Genomic DNA, 27574 nt, shown 5'->3' with positions numbered 1-27574 from the left:
TTTTTTTTTTTCTTTCACCTTTAAGAATAAGTTGATGTTTGCTCATAGACTGCCCTAGCACTGAGCTGAGCATTACAGTCTGTTTGCTGCTAATTCTCCCACAGGTAGCTACTTCCTCCTTCCTTGTTGATGCATTGCTGAGGACAGGGAGATTTAGCAAGATGCAAGGCTATGTCTCCGAATCCTAAAAAGAGCCCCAATGCAATCCAAAGCAGGCTTTGGTGACTGTGAAGCTCCAGGTATGTCCTTTACGTAGCACTTCAATGTGTGATGGTCAAGCAGACTACTCTGGGAAAAACCCAGTTCCACAGAAACTCTAGGCAAACTCCTGGAGAATTCTGCCAAGCCCCTGATGTTCCCACCACACCTGTTCACCACATAGACTCCACAGGAGTCCACAAAATCCCTGTTCCTGCATGCCAAGTTTACATCTATAAGAAATGCATTTTCCAGAAAGTAGGTTTTCATTTTATTTATTTATTTATTATTTATTTTAAACCAGAAGGGTCTGCTCTGCTACCTCTTCCCCAAAGAAGAGCCAACGTTTTCCCTTGGTAATTCAAGTCAATGTGGCTCACACCTGAAAACAGGCACACTCCCTCCCGAAGCCTCTGTGGCTCAGGTAAAACTCCTTCACTCCAGCAACCTTTCACTGAAACATGTATTATCACCAAGCCCCCAGCCTCTATGGAATATTCCAGTCTTTCCCATAGATCTCGTAACTACTGAACACCTCTGAAAATATGCTACCAAGAATGATTAGAGTTTTCCATCCTCAACCAAATTCAATATCCTATTTCAGAATAGGAAAATACTTTATTTTCCTTTTATGCTTCCCCCCAAAATTTTAAAGTTTAGAAAATACATCATTATACACTATATACATTTATCACAACTGATTCTTCTAGCTACCAATAGAAAGGTTTGAAATTTGATATATATGTATATACATATGTGTGTGTATACATACATACACACATACATGTATATTGCCTTTTTTAAGATTCAGATGGAGAATTGACAGTACCTCTGTGAAACCATACCCTTATCAAGGGCATGCCAGAACTCCAAGAGGCTGGCCACTAATGTCCGTCCATGCCCTTCAGATGAACACACATTGCTTGACTCTCTCATTAACTGTAACAGCATTGAGAGCATTACAGGGCTAGATTGATGCTCACCTTGCTGTCCTCTGGGCTCAGATGACTTTGAGACATCTCCACATTCAGTCCAACCTCCAGGTTCCAGGGGATAGAGGCTTTCCAGCCCAGTGAGCTTCTGGGAGGCCAGTTACGTCCTGTATTTGTGTGGCTGTGCTCTCCCAGTTACACCTTCTTGCAGTGAATTTCAGTTGTCCTGGCTTGCCAACACTGGACTGCTGTCATGGCTGGTAGCACTGTCCACAAGATATTTCTCCCAGACAGCTAGCTCACAGCCCATGCTCCTCTCCAGGAGGGCCAGGGGCTCCCTCTCAGCGTTCTGGCCTGCTGCCGGAGGCCAGTATTGCAGCAAGCAGCCAGCAAAGCGTGTCGTAACCCAACCCCTTGTTGAAATGGGACTCCCAGCATCGGGAGGCTCCTGAGCAGCGAACACCTGACGTGCTACCTTATCCACAGCCATTAGAATGCTCACTATCCTCCTGGCCCAGCATGGCTATAATCATAATTGCTGAGTAAAATGGCTCTCTCCACTAATTATGCTACTTTTAGCCAGCCACGAGGGAAATAATAATTTGGCTTGAAACAAGTCTTCAGGTTCCTCATGGCTGGGAAGAGTTCTTGGGTTAAAGGTCATCAAGATAGAGGCTTGATAATTGTCAATGTAAATGTCAGGTGTTTGGCTTTTTAAATACTATTTTATTCTGGGAAAAAGCAGTCCTTTGGAAGTGGCCCCTGTTCCCTGTAAGCAAGCCTGGCAATGGCTTTAATTTGCTTTACTTCTGTCTTGAGCTAATATGTTTCTGCTGTTGTGCCAGATCTGGGAGCTGCCTGCAGGCCAAGGCAGTGCCCCAAAAGGAAATCTCCCGTCACCCTGATTTGTTTACTCCAGTGGTGATCTCTGCAGCTGTAGCAGAGTCATGACCATGGCTGCTAGTGAGTGATCCAAACTGGAGCTGACTGAGACAGGCTGAGCAGAGGGTGCATGGAGCCAGAATGGCAAAGGCATCATTCCTATGACACAATGCCTTTGGATCTTCCGAAGGTGCTAGCATGCTTCACTCTCTCTCCTCTTTTCCATCTGTGTCCTCTTCTCTCAGCCCCTTTCTTCCCTTCCTCCTAATTCCTTCCTCCTCCATTTTTCTCTTTCAATCCCCACACCCCCAACTCACATGCTATACACAGTTCACTCTATTTTCCTCTCAAGCTTTCTGAAATGTTTGGTTTCCAGTCACCAAGCTTTGTTAATTTCCTCCCTCCTCCTTCTTTTTTGGGGAAGACTATGATGCTGATGTCTAGGCCAAATCTTTCTTGAAGGTGTTTCTTATATCTCTTATGTGTCTCTAGCCTCAGTTGCTTCCAACTAGGTCAAGGGAGTGTCCTATTTTTCAGCCTCCAAATGACTCTGTCCCAACCTAATCATGGCCCCTGCAGTCCTTCACCATGCAATTCTTCTGCCACCAGGCACACTGACAACTCTAAACTGTTCTTTGCTTGAATACACATCCACACTCTTGCTCCTGCTCACTCCTTTTATTTGGAAAGGCTGACCATGCTTCTCCTACCCTCATTCTACTGGCACAGGCAGAGCTGTTGCTTCCGAGCTCGTGTTAACGTTGTGTTATAACCACTACTCTCTCCGTCTCCTCAGATAGGCTAAGAGTTCCTGGGGCAAAGGTGTTGGTGATTTACCCACCTAGCAGTTGCACAACAGATAAGGTGCTGGGTGAACTTTGCTTCTTTGAGTTTTACAAGTTGAAAGAGTCAGCATGGACAGAACCTCTCAAGAAGTGTAAGCACATTGAGTCAAACCTGTGGCTGGAGCAGTTGCTTAATCTCCTTGTCTTGGTTTCCCTACCCATAGAGCAGGAATCTATTGTCCATTTCTAGGAGCATCATGGGGCTTAATGAGCTGCTCTGTGACCATGCCACACACATCAACACAACTGGAAAAAGAGACTCCTGCTACGTGAGTGTTGAATAAAATGGTAGCAATTCTGCTATCCCATGGCTGACTCTGTTGTGCTTGAGAGAAAAGGCTCTAGACACTATTTGGCCTGACTTGATTTAAATGAGTATATTCTTTACTAGAATGTATGTGGCTTAATCCTCCAGTTAGAAATATGGATGCTAATGACGTTCATGAAACTAAATTCCATAGAAGAGCTATGCATGGGCAGCCCTTATTGGGACTATTTGCACAGACTGGGTTGGTAGGTCTGGAAATCATATGGTTTAAAAAATAACCTAGATATGAAATAGCAATTATTGCATTACCATAGATAGGAAAGCACACACTGGTTACTGTTTAACAGAAAATGTGCTGAACTTCCAGAAAAGATGCTTGAAAGAAACTGAACACCATGCAAATTATCCTCAAAGAAGTTAAATTCTGTGGTTTACAGCAGTTAGGAGCATTCTAGATTCCTTCTGCCTGTAGATAAGCCCTAAACAGAGATTCTTTGGGTTGAGCAGCCCACTGCTGTGACTAGCCCTGCACATGTGAACGTCCTCTCTGTATCATTTGGATATGCTCTCTACAGAGCCCCAGGCTCTAGCAGCCCTAGTCTACCTGGAAAAGCCCTGTGGAGACTCAGTTGGTAAGGCAGCTGACTCCTCTGATAACCTTCCTCTCCCACTTGTAAAACCAAATGTAGAAAGATTTCTGGATCATACAGTAGATCTATTTCTAGTACGGAACCTGCATCTGGATTTCCCCAATGGCTATATCAGTCTGTAACTCTCATCTACAGCAAGTCAGTGTGGTCCCCTTCCCTACATGCACAGTAGTGGTTTTGTGTGTTTTGTCATTTTATTTCTTGCTTTTATCTATTCTGACTGGGGTAAGATAAAATTGCAAAGTAGTTTCAATGTGCATTTCATTGACAGCTCAGGATGTTCAGCATTTAAAAACTATTTCTTAGCCATTTGTATTTCATCTATCAAGTCTCTATTTAGTTGCATATTCTATTTTTTAATTGGTTTGGAGTTTTTTGTGTGTGTGTTTAGTTTTTTGAGTTCTTTGTATTTTCTAGACATTAACCCTCTGACAGATGTATAACTGGTATAGGGTCCCCCTACAACCCCTATTTTGTAGGTTGCCTCTTCACTTGAATAGTGGTATCTTTTGCTGTAAAACCTCTTTTTTTTTATTTCGTCAAGTCTTGTTTACCAGTTGTTGATCTTAATAAAGTAATCAACATTCTTAATCAGCTGTGAACTCAAGCAAGCTACAGCAATGACCGACCTGGAAAGGTATGGCCACTAGAGCAATAACTGCATACATGTTATTAGAATAACTAACCAAGTGTTTCTGATTATATTAAAGTGTGATCTACAAGGAAGAAGAACTCTTGCATGCCTGGCATCATTAACTGGGCTAGCCCACCATGACTGGCTAGAAAAAGAAACGTAATACTCTTATTTCGGTAAACTGGCATACCAAATTAACTGCCCCTTAAGTTTTAATCTTCATATGCATAGATCAGTGCATCTCTTAGTCCTCATCAGAAAAACTCCTTTTTGCAATTAGACCCATAACTGGATAACGTGCAAAGAATAAGAGGCTGTGGAGTACTCTGCTCTAAACAGGATATTTATTATCCTTCTGTCTCTAAGACTCAGATCATTGCAGAAAGATTGTGATTCAGAGCTGGTGGATATCTACAGAAAAACAGTATGCTCCAGAAAATTCCATTGCTGCTTTGTGCACACAGATATGGTTGTGACTGTGTGTAGGAAATCAAGCCAAATAAAAATCTCAGCAAGGATTGAGAAGGATTCATGAAGTTCTTCCCCCATGTGAGAAGCTGTTGACAATTGATGGCTTCTGAGTGATAAAGAATCAGATATCTTCGGGATGGGGCCCCAGAAAGAACCTCTGTTCTACTCGACTGTCTCACATTCATCCACACAGATACAACTAAATTGTCTTAGTGGGTTAACAAATGTCACAGAGCTTGGGGAGGAAATGTTACCTCATAGAAGATATAGAAGGAATTGAAGGGAAGGGAATGGAGAGTAGATTTGATCAAAACACGTTATACCCAGTTATAAAAATTCAAATAATAAAATATAACTAAAAATGACAAAGATCTCCTCACTCACTTCACAGGCTTTTGCAAGTAGACTCAAAGGCTTCCAACATATATATTTCTATAAGCACTTGCTATCCTGGTAATACTGCTGTGTTAGCTCCCTGTCTCTCTCAGAGCTATAAGCTGAGTTCTGCTTCAGTGAACTGCACACTTTACTCTCTAGGACTCAGAAGGTACTCAGCCAGTTTTTAGCGGACAGTACACTAGGCACAAATTTCTGTGTCTGTACATACCATGGCTCTGGGGCTCCTGTGGTTGAAATGATAGCTCTTCCCTGCATGTGTTATGAGGACCATAATGATATGATGAGCCCCTGGGCTGAGGGGTCCACATTTGTTAAAACTAAAATGATTGGCACTGGACACCTTGTGTTACACAGAGGCAATAGGATGCTTCAAAAGGCTCAGTAACTACTGCATAGGTAGTAGTAGCACACGCTAACAATTTAAAAGATGCTTTGTGAACTGTAGGTATGACTTACCTATTTTTGGTAAAAATGTACTTCAAAATCACAATGGGCTACCAGTATTCACTCAGTACAAAGCTGAGTTAAGAAGACTAGCATTACCTTGTACTGGGTAAGATAGGGAACAACACAGAACTTCCACATATTATTTGGTGGAAGTGGAGCTTTGTAAAACTACTTTGTTTAGAAAGGAAAATATCAATTAGGTGAAGAGTCAGGCTTCATCAGTATTTATCAGTTATACATCTGACAGAAGATTACTATATAGAATACATGAAGAACCCCCCAAAAGCCCCAAAACATTAAGAATATATACAACTCAGTAAAAAGGGGGTTTGGAACTTAATGGAGAGTTCTCAAAGTAAGAACTATGAATGACTAATGAACACTTTAAAAAGCATTTAACATCATTAATAGAAATGCAAATTAAGACTACTTTGAGATCCCATCTCACCCCAGTTAGAATGGCCATTATTTAAAAAATCACATGGCAGCCAGTCCAGATGAGGTTGTGGGAAGGAGCTTTGTTCATTATTGGTGGGATGTAGACTGGTATAGCCACTATGGAGGTCAGTGTAGAGGTTCCTCAATATGGTACAAAATAGATGTAGCTTAAGATTCGGCTATGCTATGTACTCCACCCCTAAACATACACCCAAAGTCCTAGGCACTCTATTACAGACATACTCTTTCATCCATATTTATTGCTACTTGATTTACATTAGCTAGGAAAAGGATTCAGCCTAGATGCCCATCAAGTAGATGAACACATAATAAAAATGTGCTACATCTTCACATTTGTGCTGGAAATGAAATTTCAGATCTAAAAAAATAAAACAAAAGAAAGAAAAAGAGGAAAGAGAGAGAGAGAGAGAGAGAGAGAGAGAGAGAGAGAGAGAGAGAGAATAAATTAATTTCAGGTCAATGGTGAGAACTGGAAAGAATAATTACTGAGTGAAGTAAAAGAGATCCAGAAAGTCAAATGTTCTTTCTCATATGTGAATCCTGGCATTGAAACTTTAGAACTGAGTGTTTAACTTGGGAGTGTTTATGGAGGACACTGGTGAGAGGATGCACTGTGAGAGAGGGGAGATGGGAGCACATGGGTGATATTAAAAGAGAGAGGAAGAATAATGGGGGTGATAAGTTTCAGACTGGGATGGGGCTTGGGGATAGGAGAGGAGAGAGAGTTAACTGAAGTGAAGGACTGCGAGAAGCAGCTAAGAAAACAGTACTCTGTAATTTAATTAAAACAAATTTAAAAAATTGAGTTAGAAGGTAGATCTTCTGTATGGCTACTCCTAGAAGACCCTGTTTATCAAACAAAAACCCCAGCACCTGGCATGGGGTACTTCCATTGTTGGCCAGGGAGGCCCCATAAGTTCTTAAGACAATACAGGCTCTAACCATTACTCTTGGTTGCCCACAAAGACCAGATAGTAAGACTCTGTTACTGAAGATACAAGCACATGCCTTGGTTGCAAGATATTAAAAAAAAAAAAAATCAGTCTGGAACTGAGCCAAAGATTTCTCCCTGATCGCTATCATTCATAGTGCTGGAAGGAGCTATGCAGGCTGCTGGAGGAGAAATGTCATCAATGAGCCATCAGTAAACTAAGAACTTCAATGCCAACTTGCCAGATAAGATGTCCACATTGGTGCAATAGGAACATGGGAGATACAGAGTAACCAGCTGTTGGTGGACTGGATTTGAGGTCTACTCTATAGGAGAGAATACATTCCTGGTACTGTAAGCATTGTCAAAGGACCATTGCTGGAGAAATCATAGAACCTAGGAGGGAAGGAACCTACTACCATCATTTGCCTAATGGACATAGCATCATATTACCTTCTAAATACTTATATAAGTGCCCAGAGATGAATGCTACATTCAGCCTCAATCAGAGGCAATGAATGGCAGCAAATACGGAGACTCATGCCTACTTCAGGCTGAAAATTAGTGACACTTAAGTACTTTTCCCTAAGTATAACATGTGTACCACTCCCTCTATGGCTCACAGAATGTTGCAGAAGTAGAAAGGAAGGGAAGGGAATGCAGAAATGCTATCTTCAGGGCACAATACAGTCACTATACAGTTTGCCTGAACTAAGCCTGCAAATGACTGACAAATCCTTGGGTCTGGGACTGTGCATTCCACAGAAGGTCATGAAGACCAGCAGCACCCCAGCCCCCACCCTTCACAGTGACCCTAGTGCAGTGCCTGGAACCATTTTCATGATGAGGACTGTCATGAAAGATTTGATAAAAGACTCCAGGCTATTCCATGTAATCCATCTACAGTGAATTATAATTCAGAATCAGCAGTCTAGCTGATGTTTGTAGCAGTGACTATTAGCTATAAATATTAGTATCAAATAAGATAGTGACATCAGCATTTAAACACATGTACTTGCATTTAAAAATCCTGATTCCCCAGTCTTAAAATGCTACTCATTATCTGCCCAGTCAGAGCAGTAGTTGGGTTTACCACTGTGAACTCCAGGACAAAGCTGCTGGTGGACTGGGTGGCTGGCTCCTTGTTTTCCTTCTCCTCTGTACAGGTCTCAGCAATTGGGTTATGAAAGCAGAATAGTAATCACTGGGTGAGAGCAAGGGTTCCTTCCTCTGCCTGCCCCTGTTCTGTTTCCTCCCCTCCAGCTCTGCTCTCCATGAGGATTGATCTATGAGTGTAGCTTTTAGAGAATGCATGGACTGGAGGTGGTCACTAGTGAAAGAAAGAGACAGTGTCTGGCGTGTGAACTACGCCCAAGCAAGGGGCCCTGCCATCTCACTGGACAGGCTTAAGGACCAGGGTGCCAGTCATCTAACACCACATGCCCGGAGGAACTTATTCCTAAGCCTTACAGAGGGAGCCTCACAGCAGCCTCTCTGTCTCTCTCAGTTTCTCTCTGTCTGTCTCTGTCTCTGTCTCTGTCTCTCTCTCTCCCCCTCTCTCTCATTCTAAAGAGCCCTAGGCAGGGGATCTCAAAGAGACTATGAAAGATGAGTTTGGCAGGTGGGTCTATGGTTAGTCATTTAAAATTGTGGAATATTTCTTGCATTTGTCATTTGCTTTTCTAAAATGACATTTATTTCATGTATAAGAATAATACACATTTTCTTGTTAGATAGTTTGTTAAATCTAAATATTCAACATTAAAAACCATGAGCCTGGCAATAGAGTTATGGCAGTATGAGCTGATTTTAGCTTGAAGTGGGCTTCTAGGATTTTGTAAGACTCCCTTTCTTTCTTCAGGAGGAATATCCATGGTTTTTATTATGCTTCTTTTAAAAGACCCTGATGCCAAATGTGATGAACAACTGTTTTGAAGTCTGAACCATTCAGCCAGTACCCACAAACCAGCCATGCTCAGAGTAAGATATGTTCCAAGAGTGATTTCTGTGACATGCTTTACCAGTGATTCGTCACTCATTCAGTGGAGTGTCTCGTCGATGCAGTTCATACAGTGTATGTGTGTGTCCATGTGTGTAAGAGAGAGGTGAGGGAGGGGAGAGGGAGAGGAGAGAGAGAGAAAAAGAGAGGGGGGAGGGTAGGGGAAAGAGAGGGGGAGGGAAAGGAAGGGGAGCGGAGAGGGAGAGAGAGGGAGAAGAGGAGAGACAGGGAGGGAGGAAGAAAGAACTGAGGTACAGCCTGTGTGTACACACATGTGTGCATGTGGAGGGCACAGGAGGACTGCTGAGTGTCTTGTCCTTTCACCCTTTATCCTCTTCTTGACACAGGGTCCCTTACTGACTAGCTTGGCAGCCAGAAAACCTTGCCAGTTCTCCCAACAGTGCTGGAGTTACAAGCCTGCATGAGCACATCTGGATCTTCACATGAAATCTGAACTCAGGTCCTTATGCCTGTCAGACCCAGAGTCATCTCTTTGCTCTCAAAACTATAGCATCAACATGACCTTCACTTGATCTTTTCTTTTTAATGTAGTTACAGAAAAATCAACATTACATATATGACAAGTTTGTGTCATATTCAGCATCCAATGTTGGATTAGAACATATTCAGCAGATAATACTGGATTACAGCTTCTTGTCAAGAAAATAGACTGCAGAAGTCTGTAAGAAATAAAATTGCTAACAAGCAGAAAGCTATTACAGTAGGAAGGCAGAGAGGAATGTTGAAAATTTTGCTGGCAAAATTGACTTGTGGAGACACTTGCTGTCTGTCCTTAATAACTCAGCCAATAGAATAAGCCAGAGGCACAAGTTTAACAGTCAGTTCAGAGTAGAAAACTGTAAGTTTTCTTAAAGCTCCTGAGAAAAGTGGTAAAGAGTTGAATGTCTTTATTTTGTCTTTTCTGACTCTAATCTACATCTACAAAACAAGAAAAAGTGTGTTGTATTTGTGTGGGTCTGGCTTGGCTTCCATGACTGCTTTATGATGCTCTTTGGGTAACCAAGAGGACAAAGTCTCGGCTCCTCTTGCACCTCTGGCTACCAGCTCTTGACTTTGGCTCTCTAGCTCTGAGGTGTGGCAATTTTTCTTCAGTTGTTTATTTTGAGCAGCAAGCTGATGGCTATAGGGGACAGTTGCCTGGTAACTTAAATATGACTGTGGATATTATTTTCTCTTCCATCTGAACACCACAGTAATGTCGTTCTTGTCATAGGAGCTGGTGTTTCCTGCAGCTAAGCAGCATGTGAGCTTAGCCTCAAGCTCATTTTTCATTATATAGCCCTATGTCTAATATTTCTAAGAAAAGATCAAATCCTTTAGCAACACTGCCTCTCACTGCAACAGAAACTCCAAGTCAAGTTTCAGGATGGCCCTGGTACAGCATCCATGAGTGAAGTTGTCTGTATGCTACTTTCTTGTTCCCTGTTGCCCGTACACTCCATCCTTTACTCTCCCTTAAGTTTTAAAAGGGGCCCACTGTCTGGGTTTCTAGAAAATGACATCATCAAAGAGGCTTTAGGTGGCTCTCAGTATTACTATGGCAGCTTCCTCAGTGGTTCCCATTAACTTTAGCTCCTAATCATATGTACCAGATGTTTTTTTTTTTTTCTTCCTACTTGAGAACTGGTGTCTATCTCTCAAAATGTCAACCCTGCACACACTCTAAGCCAGACAGGAGATTGTGCAGCAGCAACAACAACCATACAACATAGCCAGATAGATGGGAGGCAGAGGCATGGAGTGTTGACTCAGGTAGCCCTAACGTGACTGTGCATAAAAGTTACCCTCCAGGATCTTGTTCTAAGTATAGGCTCTAAATTACCGGATGGCAAGGGTCAGTCTACAGCTCTTTCAAGTCCCCAGTGGTATCCACACTACTGGCAGGCTACTGCACACACTTTGAGTGGCAAAGAACACCTTGGAGTCCTCAGACCTATTGTCCAGAAAATCTAGTAGCAGTGTGTGCAGGAGAAGTTCCTCTGAAGATGACTGTCAGTGGACTTCAGGAGCCTTAGCAATGTATATAAACAGAAGGGTTTAGAACTACAGTCCCTAATGATTCTGCCATTCACTGCAGCTCATCATCTCCCAGTTCTCTCACAAACATATCCAGCAACTTTCTTTCCAGTGTCTGTTGGATGAGGCCCTGCATGTGTACTTTAGGTTTCTTCTAATCATTTGTACAAACGAGGCCCTGCATACCTCAGCTAGGCCTTGGGTCGCACTGAGTGGAAAAGGCATCTTAAGCTGATTCTGTGACTTATTTCACAAAGGAAATTTCAAACATATTTTGAATGGAAAGATTTTGCTAAATAAATATTTTCCATTCTGTTTCTTTGTTCTGTAAACATTCATGCTGCCGTGTAAGGTTTGCTTAAAGTAGGACACGTTGCTTTTAATCCATAGCTGATAAGTGGGAAGCAGCCATATTCATAAAGAACACAAAAAAAGTTTATAGACTATTACATTCCCCCATTATATATCCCCTATTACATTTTTTTTCAATTTTTCAATTTCCAAGTTGGTATGTCTGCCATTGTGTATTTGCAGTGATTGTTCAACTTTTTATAAATATGGCATGTAATTTAATCAGCACTGACTTTGGTATGTTCTACCTGGAGGTCAAAATGACACCTTATGCAATTTTATATACCATGTGGCTAGTGCTAGTGCATGCTATACATCTAACACCATGGCAGGAGCTGTCAGCTGGTTAGAGTTGAGCACACACAGTGGAGTGGGGACACAGAACACCTGACTGTATTTACAGCAGAATTGAACCATACTAGGAAGGCCTACACTGTGCAGTAAAGAGCTGTCACATACATCTCAGCCAGGCTGTTGCTAGCAAGGCATCTGCCAAATTAAATGCTTCCCTCTAGGGAGGAAAGTGATCATTCCACCCTTGGCTAACAGTTAATAGTTTTAACAGATTAGGGAACTGTCTGGCTTTTAGGTTTTGACTACCTGCATATTGCTATCTTAGCTTGTTATCTGCCCTGAGTAATTCTGACTTTGAGGCCATAATATTATGTCAAGGGATAACGTAGAAGTGAAAATTTTTTAGTGATGTATTAATAAGCTGTTAGTTCAGCAGCAGTCTGGGGATGATCTAGGAGTTGCAACATTAAGAACAACACACTAACAAATCCTAAACCTGCTGCTGCTAGAAATACTAACTACACCCTTATCACCTGTGCAGGAAGTAATCCTGCTCAGCACAATTCTATCCTCGCCATCAAAATTTGCAGATGGCCAAAGCCATCATCATTTCTCTATCTTTCCTTTGGGTTTTCTGGAAACACAACTGACAATAACAAGGTGAGTGTTATTTATTTTTTTCAGGCCATATGTATTGTGGAACACATACATTTTATGTTTCCTCAGTAAAGTATAATTGATGGTACTTCCTACTGGCACAGCATAGAACTTTGTATAGAGGAAAGCTTATTGATTTGATTGAAGACAGGTCTTCTCTAAGGGAGATGATGGCTAGCTCCTCTATCTGCTGGTAGCAGGAAGCTTATGGAAAAGCAGAAATGTCCTGTTCTTGTTTTTGTTTCACTGTAGAATAACTAGTGTGGTCTGTGCAGATGGTTGCCAATATGACAATGTTCACACAACATTATTGACTACAACTAAAATGTGTATTTAACATAACTAAATAGATATTTTATGAAAGAGATGAATGTGGTTTTGATGAACTATTTTTTGTTCCACTCAGGTAAATGCTACAGGATTTCACTTATTCTCCCACTGCTAACGAGCAAATTTAGATTTTGCCTCAAGCTCATCCACAGATTTGCTATGACACTGCTGGCATATATTAAAGTCAGAAGCTTTAAATACTCCTTATAGGAAATTAAAGCAGACTAGACAAGTTCTTATTAGGTGCTCTTGCCACTCTTGTGTGAGTGTGAAATATGATTTCTAGAAAATAAGGCATTTTAAAGAAAGTATTTAAGGAGAGTATTTTAAGGAGACATTTATTAAAACAACAACAAAATGTCGACTAAGAGCTCTCCAGACAAGGGAAAGTCTGCTAACACAAGGGAGAAGGTCATGAAGGGAACCAGAATGCTTCTAGGTACTCAGGACATAAAGAAACTGGTTCTAGCTTCCCGTGCCCACTGGCAAGGGGATTACAGTTTACTCTAGAGTCTGCAAGCTACTCTGACATGGTGACAGATGCCTGCCTGTTCCTGCTACATGGGCAATGGGATCAGAGGATCTCTTGAGTCCAGGTGTTCCTGACCAGCTTGGGAAACACATTAAGTCCTTATCTTAATTCAGGTTAAGACAAATCAATGAATAACAGGAACAACAACAACAACAACAACAGGGCCAAGAACAAAATAAATACCTCACACACAAAAGGATGGAAAGTATTATGGTGAATGTAGAAGACTAGGCTCCTCACTTTAACGGGTGGTCTATACCTGCTGGTACTATTTGGGAGAGGTTTACATGATGCAGCGTTAGTGGAGAAAGTTGGAGGTGGACTTTGAGTTTTCCCTCTTTCAGTTCACTTCCTGCTTCATGTATGTGGCTAAGGATGTGAGCTCTCAGCTTCTGGGTCCTACCACCATGCCTGCCGTTTGCTTCTATGCCTCCCTCCCACCATAGACTCTTATTCTTTTCCAACTTTAATCCAAAATACTCTTTCTTCCATAAATTTCTTTTGGTTATGGTGTTTTATCTCACAGCAGAAATGCAACAAAGGACAGGTTAAATATTATGCTCAGGTTAGCCTTAATGATGGGACATCAACTGACTTAAAGCTGTTGAGAGGGGAGGGAAGAGCTGGGAAGGTGTCATGAGGTACCTGACTCTCAGAGAGAACAGACAACCAATGCTAGGCCAAAAAAGTAAAAAGTTAGAAAAATTATAATGAATAAGATCAGAAAAATTTCTTCAAATCCACATTTAAGTAAATCATGTTTGATCTGCTGAACTTGGGCGCTCCTTGGCCATTGAGAAGTATGTCATGTTGTCTTATGAGTGGAGGGGGAGGTGCACAAGAAGCCTCCTCGTGGCAATCTCTCTTGCTTTCTACAGTGTATTGACCCTGTGTCCATCAATTCTGATTTCCCTACAGTCCCTGAGTTCCTTCCACACTCTCCGTCTAAATGAAACTGCCTGAATTCAGCATATACTATTTTATACAGAGGCTAATACATAGCTACTAATCTGGCCCATTGTAGCTAGCCTCATCTCCAACCCATGCAGAACATATCCTAGTCACAGAACTCTTGATGAAATATAAAACTGGACCAAACTACTGCTGTGTCTAATTTTTCTTTCTTTCTTTAAAAAATTATTTTTATGTGTATGTATGTGTGTGCCTGAGTCCATGTCTGTGCACGACATGCATGCAGTGCCCCAGAAGCCAGAAGAGGGCATCTGATCCCCTGAAACTGGAGTTAACAGACTTTTGTGAGCTGCTATGTGGGTGCTGGAGATTGAACCTGGATCCTCTGGATGAGTAGCTGTGCTCTTAACTATCTGTCTAACCCTATCTGCCTAATTTTTACAATTGTCCACCCCTGTGATCAGGTCCAATTTGAGAATGTTAAAACGTTCACAGTGGCCGTGCTGGAGATCACACTAAGTTCCTTACATTGTCTATAACTATGGCAGTATAAATCCCTCCATGAACTTCTGTGTGTGCTGTTCCTTCTGTCTGTGGTCACTTCCCTTCCCACTCCCCACATAACTTTACCTTTCTAAACTCAGTGAGGCCTAGCAGCCTTCAGGAAGCCTTGCTCTATTTCCTGCCCTGGTTATAGTCTGTGTCTGAGGGTCCTGCCAATCTCCCTGAGCACATTTGTAGCATGTTTGTAGAAGAGATCTTTTATGTCTGTCTAGAAGCCTATAGCTGAGGCAGGCAATAGAAGGTGGGTGTTCCAGTAGGAAGCAAGGATGCTGGGATAGAGAGAAGCACAGGAGCATTGGCCCTGAGGAACTGAATGAGGACAGATATATGGAACCTGAGCACAGGTAACCAGCCTTGTGGCAGAACTTAGATTAGAAAAAACAGATTATTAACTTATGAGCAAGTCAGGGAACATGCCTAGCTATATGGCCTAGGTATTTGCGAATACATATGAGTCTCAAAGTTGTTATTTCTGGAAACAGGTAGAAAACACTTTATTACACATATTTATACCAAAGCAGTGCTAGGATGTTTTGCAAACACTGGTCTGTTTCTTTGACTACTGTTTCTTTGCTCAAGTGGGCACTAAAGACAGAACCAGCTCAGCTGCAGAGTGGTCCTGACTCTGTTCTAACAGAGAGAGTGTCTTCATCATTCCATGGTAGACACTGGGTTAGTTTCAAACCTGAACCACATACTTAGTTATGAAGCATACACTGGTATAACAAATGACAGTGAACTACCAGCCTGGCTGACTCTCTGTCACTGTCCCCAAGGTATATCTTTGGATCATCAATATATACATCATAGGAAATTTGCTAGGATGTAGGTTCCTAGCTGGCCTCACAACCAGTTGAATAGCAACCGACATGTGGAACCCAGGACACTGTGTCAAGAAGGCTTGTAGACAGTTCTAACAAACACATAGACTGCTCAAAACTAAAAGTGATGACTTCATTTCAAGGACTCAAATAATGTTGCCCTTAAGAAAGGCACTTAAACTATAAGTCAGCTTTAAAAGAAGACAAGATGTCATCATGCACACAGACCTGCCCACATGTGCTTCATCTCTCAATGAGGAGTAATGTGGAGCAAACCACTAATGACTCCTCTTTCCTCTCTCCCCCTCTCTTCACGCTAACCTCGGTCTTACAGTTGGTGTTTTTCACATGTATGCTTTCATACTTTTACTATACAAGCATACAGGCATTTATCTTTAATTAGAGACATGGTCTAGGCTAGTACAGAGCATCTGCCTCAGCAAGCTCCATAGAGACACCTGGAGTTGCAGGTATTGGATACAACCAGCCTGCTCCTTGCCAACAGTAGGTAGGCACACAGCATGATACTTACCTTTCAAAATGCAACTGAAAGGAATTATAATCACACATCCAAGTTGATATGGCCACAGCCAATTTTTAACATAAAATGAAACATAGAAGTCAAAAAGTGTTAAATGCAAAATAACAGAGTTTTAACCAAAAGACTAGGCCATTTTTGCTGAGCCCTGTGGGTCTCACACAGTAAGGGAAGTGGGCTTATCAAGGAGAGAAATGTGCTACGGGGCAGGAAGAATCCTGAATGGTCATGAAGAGGCCTCTGGCTCCACAGATCTGTCAGCACCATGGATGGGCCCTGATCCTGTCAGCTGAAGTGGCAAGATACCACCTGCCTCCCTCAAAGTATGCCATGAATGGTTTGGAATAAATTCTTTGTCATTTGGAAGGATACCAAATGAAAATTTTAGAAGATATACTTTCCAAATGCATGCAGCTGTTTCTCCCAGTGGAAAGGAGGGAGAAAAAGAGGGGGAGGCATGGGAGAGGGAGAGAAGGAGGGAAAGAAGCAAGGTGTGAAGGAGGAGAATGAAGGAATAGAAGGAAGGAGGAACAGTGGCCCTTCCAATCCCAACATTACCACTTCCTTTTGTGTCCTTACTTATGGCAGGTGGGCGATTCCTTGACTCTCTTTGTCCCTCCTCTTATTTGCCTGAAAGACCTATACTATATGTTTGCCTGTTTTTCATTTTCCAGGTGACTCTTATGGACATTGGTGTTGAAAACTTAATCTGCTGGTACAGATCTATGAAAGTTTGCTTTGTGTTTGTGGTATGTGTGTGCATCCTTATCTATGCATTATTTATGTACCACTGGAAGTCTTGCTGATTTCCTGGTTAGAAGGAGACCAGGAAATCTTTTGTTTATTTAGATCTCTTTCATAAAAGCCTAGCTTATGTCTAGAAGGGTTTCCCTGGATATAAATGCATATGTACATGAACAGGCGCCACAGCATGGGAAGATGGATGAGTATGCATTGTTCAAACAAAGGTTTGAACTGCACCTGCTCCCATAGAAAAATCTCCATCAGCTCTCTAATTGGGACCAGGATTGTGGGTCTGATGCTCCTTCAGGACCAGCTTCTTCACTGCTTCAAGAATGGTGAGGTGCCCAGCTTTGCTGGCTGGTTGCTTTGCAGCTAGGAGTCAGTGGAAGGCAGTTGTAGGGGTAGAATTCTGGTAAGATCATTTAGTAGAAAAACATTGTGATTTTTTACCCCCATAATCCTGTTGTCTAGAATTCCTATATGAAGACTAGAGCTCCAGCAGAAATTTTGAACCAAGAAGTCTGGAGGAAGCAGCCGGTACTAAGAAATGCAGAAAGAATCCAAGCCTCTGATGATCAGAGAGTCTGCCTCTTGCTATAAAATGAACCTTGTATTCAAGCCATAGTTTCTTATAGTTTCCTTTATGACAGTCTCTAAATTCTCTTCACAAATTTAGCTACTTACAAAGCTATTAGCTGACAGGAAACATGATTCATTTCAGATCAGAAGGCCTAGTTAAGGTTCACTCTGTCACTGGGACAGTGATGTCTTCAGACATGGCTCCTTGTCACCCTCTATCTCCTGGTCTAGAAATAGGCAACAAGCAACATGATCATGACGTGGTATCTGTTCTCCTATGAAGATGCTTTTGGTTGTTTTTGAGCTCAATAGCAACACTAGAGAAAATAGAGGAAAGTGGAAGGGGAAAAACTTAACAGGACAACCTCACCTGTTAAAAGCTTTTCCAGAAATGCACTGCTTGAACATGTTCATTCTGCTGCTTAAAAATAAACCAAAGCAAGCAGACACAGCTGGGGTAGGGGGCAAGATAGCTAGGTGAGCCTGAAGGAAGAACAGACCAAGATTAGAGATACCTAGCTTAGAACAGTCTGTGAGACATTCACCCTGAAAGGGACATAGCTGACGAGAAGCAAGGTCAAGAGAAGTCATCCAAGTATGAGCCTGCTAGCAGCCTGCTCCAGTCCTGGGTGCTTTTACATCCAGATGCAATTCTTCTTACTTTTTATAATTTTTGTTTCAACTGTCATTACCTTTTAATTTAATTTTTACTGTGGTCTTCGTTTTAATACTTAATATAAAATCTCTCCTCTTGTTAAGCGCACAAGTTAGTTTTGGGAATTGCAAAAGAATAGTATACAGTGTTGTATTGCAGGTGCTGATAGCTGACTCATCTGTGGAACAGAAACTTTTATCCATAGATATAATTTTCATATACTTCATATCTTTTGATAGAATGTTGCCATGACTGCTTTCTCGGACCTTAGCAATGAGCATTGTACTCTCAGTGTCTGTGAATTTGATTATATAAATATACAAGAATGTGGGCATGCGTGCACATTCATGTGTGTGGAGGCCAGAGGTCAACCTTCTGAATCATTTCTCAGGGTCCACACACCTTGTTCTTTGAGACAGGATTTCTTACTGAGATCCATACAGACAGGTTAGGGAGTCCTGTATCACTCTCTGTAAGACCCCCCCAGTATCTCTCTCCCCCCAGTGAAGAGATTAAAGCACAAGCCAGTCTGCTTAGCATTTTATGAAGAAGCTAGGGATCAAACTGAGGTCTTCATGCTTGCATAGGAAACAGTTTACTATTTTACTCTACCATCTTCCCAATCTTCCTAGAATTCTATCTATCTATCTGTCTGTCTGTCTGTCTGTATCTATCTATCTATCTATCTATCTATCTATCTATCTATCTATCTATCTTTCTATCTATGTACACATATATACACATACAATGTTCATGTCCATGAGAAAGTATTCATGACACACACACACACACACACACACACACACACACTTTTTTTTTTTTTTGAGACATGGTCTTACTATGTGATCTAGGCTGACCTGGAATTGACTATATAGCCCAAGTTGGCCTTGGATTCTTGAATTCATGGAGACTTTTTCTGATCCATCCTCCCAAATCCTAAGATTACAGTTATAAGACACCATACTTGGCTGAGTTATATTAGGTGGCTAAGTTTGGGTATAATAGGTGTATCATTTAAATTATAAAAATAAAAACAATGAATAAAATATCCATAGACTAGATTTCAATTACTGACATTGTGCCTTTATTCCCATTTCATGGAAAACTTAAGTAACATGTTGCACTGGTAAAGGGCAGGAGTCAGATTTGGGGGTGGAGCATGTTCAAAACCCTGGTTCTAGGAAAATAATATTTCCTGTCACCGGAGTGAAGAAGATAGGCCTTTTCCATTTGGCTAAGTTGACTCTTAATGACTTGAATTACAAGGAAGCAAACACTGCTCCAACTCTTGCATTGCATAATTCCATTTCTGCTCTCATGCACATTAAGCTGGTTGGAAAAAAATTTGCTAAATTAAATTTGGTTTGATTAGGAAATTTGCATCATGAGCATTCAAAGTACAGCATGTGTGGGTTAAAAACATGTTTTACAGATGATTCAGTTTTACCATAGCTTCATTAGTGAATTAAATCTGTGTTCCTGTGGATGCATTTGGGGAACTCGTTGCCTTGGCCTTTGTTGGGAAATCTCCCAAGTCCCAGAAAGTCTGTTCTATCCAAAGTGATGGCCTCAAAGGCTGGGTGGGACGCATCTCCCTGAGAGACCCTCTCATGGGTCCCTTTTCTTCCTTTTCAAAAAAACATTTGCTACTTCCTCCTGAGGTAGGCCTGGAGGCCTCTTTCTTGGTCTAAGTCCTTAGCTACATTTCAATGTCACCTTCTGCTCAACCTCTAAATGAAGACATGGAGAGATTTAAGAACTGTCTGAAGTGTTTTAGGCTGAGGAAGGGGCTTGAGAGAAGGTGAAATGTCATAGGAGGATGTAGGGTGGGGAGGTAGTCAAGAGCAAGTGGTGGAATCCATGAGCTGCTCTTTTAGAGATAACACAGAGGCCCACTTTTTGGTCCCAGTGACTGCTGTGATGAATGCAATCTTGCATTTTATAGTCACTGAAAAGCATCCAAAGGAGTAGGTGAAGATTTTAAAAAACAGAGCTATTCCAATTATTTTAGGTGGGTAACTATTGGGCTAGGAAGACACTGAATAGACAACATGTGTCCCCAAACCTCAGGAACTGTGTTGAGGACCAGGGCTACAATGTAGCCCATGAAGCTTTAAGAAGTTGTTCATGTGCAAATATCCCAACCTTATCTTTTCACTTTATGTTCTTCTCCTCTTTATCTTTCTAGCACATTAAATGACAATTCCTAGTGTTGAATGCACAGGTGATTTTTGACACTGGCTATGTGGGGCACACTCTAGAAAGGTATATAGCACCTCGTCATTTCAGATAACTTCCTTGTGCTTCTGGTCCCTCACCAATGCCCCCTTCTCCATAAGGTAATGGTGACTAGTTCCTGTTACTATGGATTGACCAAGCCTTTTCTAGAACTATATAAAAATGGATTCATAGATTGCTCCTTTGGGTCCAATGCTTTATGGTTTGAGCATGTAGAGAAACCCCTACGGCTTCTGTGTCTGAAATCGAAGGGCCATCGTGCAGGGACTTGTGGGATGTAGGTTTTCTGAGGTCTCATGGGGTTTTCTTTGTGGTGGAGGACTTCAGATGACAGTTGCATTGGGAGAGAGATGAGGAAGAAGCAGAGGTGGGGGGGTTCATAGCTACCCTTCTCATCCTTAAACAGCAATTTCCATGTTGTGGAAATTGGGGCTCACTGAAAAGCTGAATTTGGGAAAGGGGAAATGATTAATGTAAATGTTAGCAGCATGGGAAATAATCATCATTGGATTTTTGCATTAAAGAACTACAAATCTCAAGGTTCTTAAGTGATCCCATTTTCATGACAGTCCATAAATTAGTAGTACTGTTTACTGCTGAGAGAGTAGTGACAGCCCTGGAGGAGGACTAGGGAGCAGAGGCAGCCAGATTGGGGGCTCCCAAGGGAGAGCTTGGGCACGGAGGACTGTAATGTTAGTACTGGTTACCATCACACAACACCAGCACCAAGAAGCCTAGACAATAGGCTGGAGGCCACAGGCAAAGGGAGGCACAAAGGCTTCATTCAAAGGCCTCTGCTGTGATGCCAGCCAACACTTCCATAGACTCCACCAGGCCCGGGCCAGGCCTGCACACTACCACTTCCTGCTTTCTATGGTGAGCTTTTAAACTGCTAAAAATAATAAACACAGAAAAAAAGTGCTTAGATGCAGACACAAACGGAAACGTTGTTCTAACTATGAAAACAAACCAGCTTCAAAACAGCCCAACATTCCAAGCAGGCTGAGTGATATTACCACACTTCTCAAGATGAAGGGGAATCCAGACCAGTAGTCAGCAAGCCAAGGAAACCTCCCTCCACGTGCTTATACCCCCCTTCCTTGATCTAGCCAGGACTTACCTAATTCCTGCTTTTTTGGTTTTTTGAGGGTTTTTTGTTTTCAATTTTTTTTCACTCAAGGAAAAGATACTTGAGAGGAGATTGGATTCTTCAAGCAGTTTTCTTGTAAACAAGAAAAATGGCTCTTTCCACCCAGCAATCTTGGATTGCCCTTCTTTCCCTGAGTAAACTAACCTCATCTCTTCTCCTTGATATGGTTTTAGCCACATAATAGCTTGTATTTCTCTGGGATATCAACATCAGTTATGCTAAATAAAATCTTTATAAAGTGATGGTGCCACAAGTTTGAAAATATGAGAGCAATAAGAGGAAAAATAACCACAGTGCAAACAGCAAGTCAAGGCTGACCTCTGACCTTCTTATTCATTAAGTCATATGCGGAACTTAGTGCCACACAGGTCCTCTGATGGATGAGAGGGAAAACACGGATCTGGAAAAAAGGAAACACAAGAAGATAAATATAATTAAAAAAAAAAAACTAAGTTCCCCAACATTTGATTATTTGTCACCTGTTCTTATTTCTGTCTTTAAATGAGATCTGGTTTCAGGGTTGTCTCCAATTTTGAATAAATGTAAATTGACTTAGATGAAATCTCATTCTGAACTGTACATAGTTTTGTGGAAACAGAGGCTAACACCAGGCTGTAGCCACAGAGCTCAGATAGGGGACAACTTTCGAGCCTCCCAAAGGCCTCCTTTACTATGGGACTTCAAGAACAATACCCAAGAATTTTATGTACTGGGATTGCCACAGTGAGCCACCATTTCTTAGCATGGGCATGGGTGGTTTTTGTTTTTAATGGTGTGTGTCATAAATATTATATTACTAAATTGTCATTCTCTCTTTAAGCTCACTGCGAAGCTGACCCAGAGATAACGTTGCTCCCTCTTTCCACCTGCTGTAGACCCAAGCATATTGGTCGTCTTAAAGCGTCTTCCAAGAGTCCTGGACCAGGGACAGGATCCTCCCCGACTTTATGGGAAGAGTAAGGAAAAAGGGCAAAGCAGCCCTTAGAGTAAAACCATTATGCCCCTAAGAACAGATAGAAAGACAAGTCACTTCTGCACAGGCTAGGTGCGAGTCCATCTTGTGATTATAGAAATACCTACAGTGCTGGGGTAAGCAGCTTGCCCAACTTTTTATGAAAATACCATGAACTGGAGGGTCTCAACTCCTCATTCTTGTAGACCAAAGGGTCTACTACTGAGCCATCACCACAACCCAGGCATTGCAAATATACCACATGACATGACTTTATATCTCTATATGTCTACATTTTAAAAACCTCATATACTAATTGTACAAAGTTCTGGATTTTGCTATATTTGTCTAATGCATGTACTTTAAGCACATCTGTTCTCTCTACGAACCTCATACCCTCACCTTCCTTTCCTGCATCTCCACAGTGTGCATAAGAGCTCTCCCCACATACAAAAAGGTCATGCTTATAAGTTCAGATTATCTGTGAAGCTGGATGTGTTTAAACGTCTTGAACTGTATTTTAAAACCCAAAGAGTTCTTGAATTGTACATTGCAAAGGAGGCCTCTTCTGTGACTGCTGCTGTCCGTTGTTCTCAGTGTCATGTATGCTTTGGAATAGCATCATTATGGGCTATGACACCTGTCATGTTAGGCCATGCTGCTGACAGTAGTGACTGTCCACAGGGAGAAATAAGCTAGGAAAGGGCATCCACCATCATCGAAGATGGGGAGGGTGAATCTACCACTCAGAGTCCACAGTAGCAAAGACGGCTAGCTGTTAGAGTTGGAGACCAAGCATCATCAACTGTGCAGATTTTCCTCAAACTGAAGGAAAACAAGAACTCAAAAACCCCTTTCATGCAAATGGACATCATGAGGTTTAAGTCATAGAAGCAATAGTATTGTTGCATTTTTTAATCCATTTCAATGTCCTGGAAAGATTTAACATATGCTGTATTTAATAAAGAAGTGTTGTTCCTGTCATAACAACAACAACAACAAAGCTCGTTTCTGCCTCTGTTCACAGCACCAGAAAATCCCTGTTTATCACATTAAAGGAACTCCGGGCCACCCGAACATGTGCGACATATGCTGGGCATGTGCAGGTTTACTTTGCTGCCATACTTGGGTCTGACCTTGTATTTAAGAAGGCTCAGCCACACCATGCCTCCATGCAGAACAAATATGCCATACAAGTAACATATACTTATTAAAATTTATTATTGCTAACATCATCTATGTGAAAACCACATTAGAGATGACTCTGGAGATGTGTTTACTTATTTTCTTCAAAATCCCTCTCCATTGCTCTCATCATAATCTTCTTGTCATAAATCTCATCTGCAACCTCCAATGAGAGGAGAAATGCTGATAGTATACGTTAGAGACCAAGGCATGGAGAAACACGATGCATCTTAAAAGCATTTTCAAAGAGGAAGTCAACAGAGCAAAGAGGTTTGTGTCTGGGGCAGATTTAGTTTTATTGTAGTTTTGAGTGCAAGCACACCCTGAACCCTGCCATGAATATCTAAAAAATGAACAGTACTTTCTATAGAAATGATATCAAACTTCTCTCTTTCTATATATGGATATACTTTAATAATTTAATTCTGATTTAGACAGACTATAAGGAATAAATTTGAATGTGGTTACATGAAAACAATTTAAAGCCCTCTATCTGATTCACATTAAATACTTATTTAAATTTTATTGTACTTTGTTTTTTTTTTTTTTTTTAAAGATAGGTCCCCTTCTGTTTCCAAGACCAGCCTGGAACTCACTCTGTACCCAGGCTGGCTTCGAACTTTTGATCTTCTGCCCCAGCCTACAGAGTTCTTGGGCCATAGGCATTGACCTTACTAGTAAATTTTTATAAAGCATACTTTATGGTTTGTAAAGCAATAATTTCTCATGCTTTGGTCCTCACAGTGACCATATGAGATAGACAGTATTAACAGCCTTGTTTTCCGGACTAGGAAAGGACAGGCAGAGAAAGATTAAGTATCATGCCCAACAGTAAGGGAGACACTGGAGAGGGGCCACACTCCAGAAGCCTGATGTCATGGGCTTGTTCTGAATGCCTGAGAATGATGCTGGTTTCAGAGTGAAAACTGTTAAGAACTGGAGATGTTGGTGCTGGGGAAGTGGCCCCAGAATCTGTGTGATACAAACAGCATCTCTTTCACAGTGCTTCTGCAAAGCAACTTAATTCAAGTCTGTCCAGTAGACAAGCTCATAGTGTTGACTTGGCTGTGCTGAAGGCCATTTAAAGAGGATAGCTGAAGCCTAAACCCGGTTTTAACTCTTCTCTTTAGAAAACAGGGAACTGGAAACTTGCTCAGAACTCAAAGGAGACTGTCCAAAGTGGAGATTAGAATCCTTTCCTGGAGCCACTGTAGTTTAGAAATGTGTGTTTTTTACACCTTTTTAAATTGGGGCAAAAATATGCCACTAGTGTGGTTATTTTGTAGTTTCAAAAGAATCCTGTTTTGTAACTGATTTCCAACTTGGGATACATTTATTTGTGGGCTCCTTTTGCTTAGTCATCTGCACTGAAGTGAGGTTGGCCCTGTTTCTCTCTGCTGCTCCCAATTAATGCAAATTGAAGGGTAAAGGACAAATAAAGTTTCTTTAACTTGGTCCACTCATATATTATTTATACATGGCTCCTCCCTTGATCTATTTTAGGGGCAGGCAGTAACCATGAACAAACAAAACAACACAGAAGAAACTAGCAATTACTGTATAATTTTACTGCAAAGCTCTGAAAGGGTTAAACTTATATGCCTTTTATTTGTTTATTTATTTTGCAACAGGGTCCCATTATGTAGCTCTGAAAACTAGGCTGGCCTCAAACTCACAGAGAGTGACTTGTTTCTGCATCCTGAGTTCTGAGATTAAAATTGTGGGTCAGCACATCTGGCTAATCAAAAATCAATTCTCTCTGTCCGTCTGTCCATCTGCCTGTCTATCTGTCTGTCTATTCAACCATTTCTAGAGTTTCAGCTCTTACCTGAAGTAAACCAAATTATATGAGCAGCCTATGTTCCTTTTGTGTCTGTTTTTAAAGGATTTGCTAATTTTTTTCAGATTTATTTTGACAGGCATGTTGTATTCCCTTATACCAACACAGGGTCACAGCTGTTGAAATGTGTGAGGATTTTTTTTTCTTCATATACATTGCAGAGGTCTTGTGTTGGGCCCTGCTTGGCTTTGGTTTGGGTCTTGAAGACAAACATGAGCCTGGCTCGATTTTCGAGAACAGTCATTCCCCTCTTCTTGAGAATGACTCAACACGGCCTATGTGCAATTCCCTCTGCCTAGTTACCACTGACGTCTAAAATTTTCATAGGCCCGGTGAAATCACCCCATCATCATCTCACATTACCCTATACATCATCTCACCCTATACCCCTATCCTTACCTCCTTGCCCTGGCTATATAAGCAAAGTGCTGCCACATTAAAGTGAGTTCCTGCTTTGAGAAGACTCCTGGCCCAGTGTAGTTCTTCTCGAGTCACCGACACTCACCATACCGCTCAGCCTTGGAGAGACCTGGCAGGGTCCAAGCTTCTCTCTCCTTGCAGCTACCTTCCAGCAAAGAGCTGACAGTCTTAGACATATATGGTATTACATAGGACAGTTTTAAGAAATGGGGCTGTTAGAAAGAAAGATTTTGCTGACAGGACCCTGATATAGCTCTCTCTTGTGAGGCTATGCCAGTGCCTGGCAAATACAGAAGTGGACACTCACAGTCATCTATTGGATGTAACACAAGGCCCCTAATGAAGGAGCTAGAGAAAGTACCCAAGGAGCTAAAGGGGTCTGCAACCCGTTAGGAGGAACAACAATATGAACTAACCAGTACCCCCCAGAGCTGTGTCTCTAGCTGCATATGTAGCAGAAGATGGCCTAGTTGGCCATCAATGGCTCTTGATCTTGGGAAGATCATATGCCCCAGTACAGGGAAATGTCAGGGCCAGGAACCAGAAGTGGGTGGGTTGGGGAGCAGGACGGGGGGAGGGGGGGAGGGAGGGTATAGGGGGCTTTGGAGATAGCATTTGAAATGTAAATGAAGAAAATATCTAATAAAAACAAGAAATGGGGCTGTTTAATGGCAGTAGCCATTTTACACTAAGATCAGCATTTCTGAATAGACGACAGAGGTTGTTCCAGTCATATTTGGAGTCTGAGGGGTCTGTTTTACTCTGGGGAGCAGAAGAGGGGGTCAGATCCCTCAGGTGGTTGTGAGTTTCCTGATAGAGTGGTGGGAGCCACTCTCTGGTCCTCTGCAAAGCAGTGAGCAGTGTTTTGTTTGTTTGTTTTTTGATATACACATTTTTAAAATTAATAGGAATTATTAATTTTAAAAATGATTTCTTATTGTGTGATATCTCCTTTGCTTTCTGTTTCCTTTCCTTCTTTCTTGCTACCTCTGTCTCCCCAGTGATTTACTCTTTTTTTCTCTCTGCTGGGCTAATGGATCCTTTTGTATAGCTATGTCAAAATGCCTTATAGCTTTTAGAGAAATTCTTACACTTTGGCTTTCCTTTCTAAGACTTAGGTGGTACAAATTTTTTTCTAGTTTTTCTTTTTAAAGATAACTTTAACTCATGTTCATTAACAAGAGACTTACTTTTGAAATGTTTCAAATACTTAACACTGTAATAATAACAAATGCCACCCTTGCTCACCCCTGCAACTTACCTCCCACCACCCCTCACTCCTGCACTAACCTTCCACCCACCCCTCACCCCTACACTAACCTTCCATCCTCCTTCACTCCTACACTAACCTTCCACTCTCCCTCTCCCCTGCACTAACCTTCCATCCACCCCTCACCCCTACACTAACCTTCCATCCTCCCTCACCCCTACACTAACCTTCCATCCTCCCTCACCCCTGCACTAACCTTCCATCCTCCCTCAACCCTGCATTAACCTTCCATCCACCCCTCACCGCTGCATTAACCTTCCATCCACCCTCACCCCTGCACTAACCTTCCATCCACCCCTCACCCCTGCACTAACCTTCCATCCACCCCTAACCCCTACACTAACCTTCCATCCTCCCTCACCCCTACACTAACCTTCCATCCTCCCTCAC

The 27574-nt window shown here is 41.8% G+C and overlaps 1 protein-coding gene across 11 annotated transcripts in view; it reads right to left on the bottom strand.

Annotated features, from left to right (window-relative positions):
* Thrb (thyroid hormone receptor beta) overlaps window positions 1–27574 on the bottom strand; it is a 388991-nt gene that overhangs the window by 195498 nt on the left and 165919 nt on the right. For 10 of the 11 annotated variants that reach the window (XM_029469084.1, XM_029469083.1, XM_029469081.1 and 7 more), the window contains one exon: window positions 21836–21917. The gene's annotated coding sequence lies outside the window, so the exon portion shown is untranslated. The remainder of the gene's footprint in view (window positions 1–21835; window positions 21918–27574) is intronic. The other variant, XM_029469082.1, reaches the window with a different exon arrangement.

The sequence above is a fragment of the Mus caroli genome, chromosome 14, assembly GCF_900094665.2.
Source record: "Mus caroli chromosome 14, CAROLI_EIJ_v1.1, whole genome shotgun sequence".
Lineage (NCBI taxonomy): Eukaryota > Metazoa > Chordata > Mammalia > Rodentia > Muridae > Mus > Mus caroli.
Note: the sequence above shows the minus strand (reverse complement) of the source record. Positions and strands in the feature narration are given on the sequence as shown.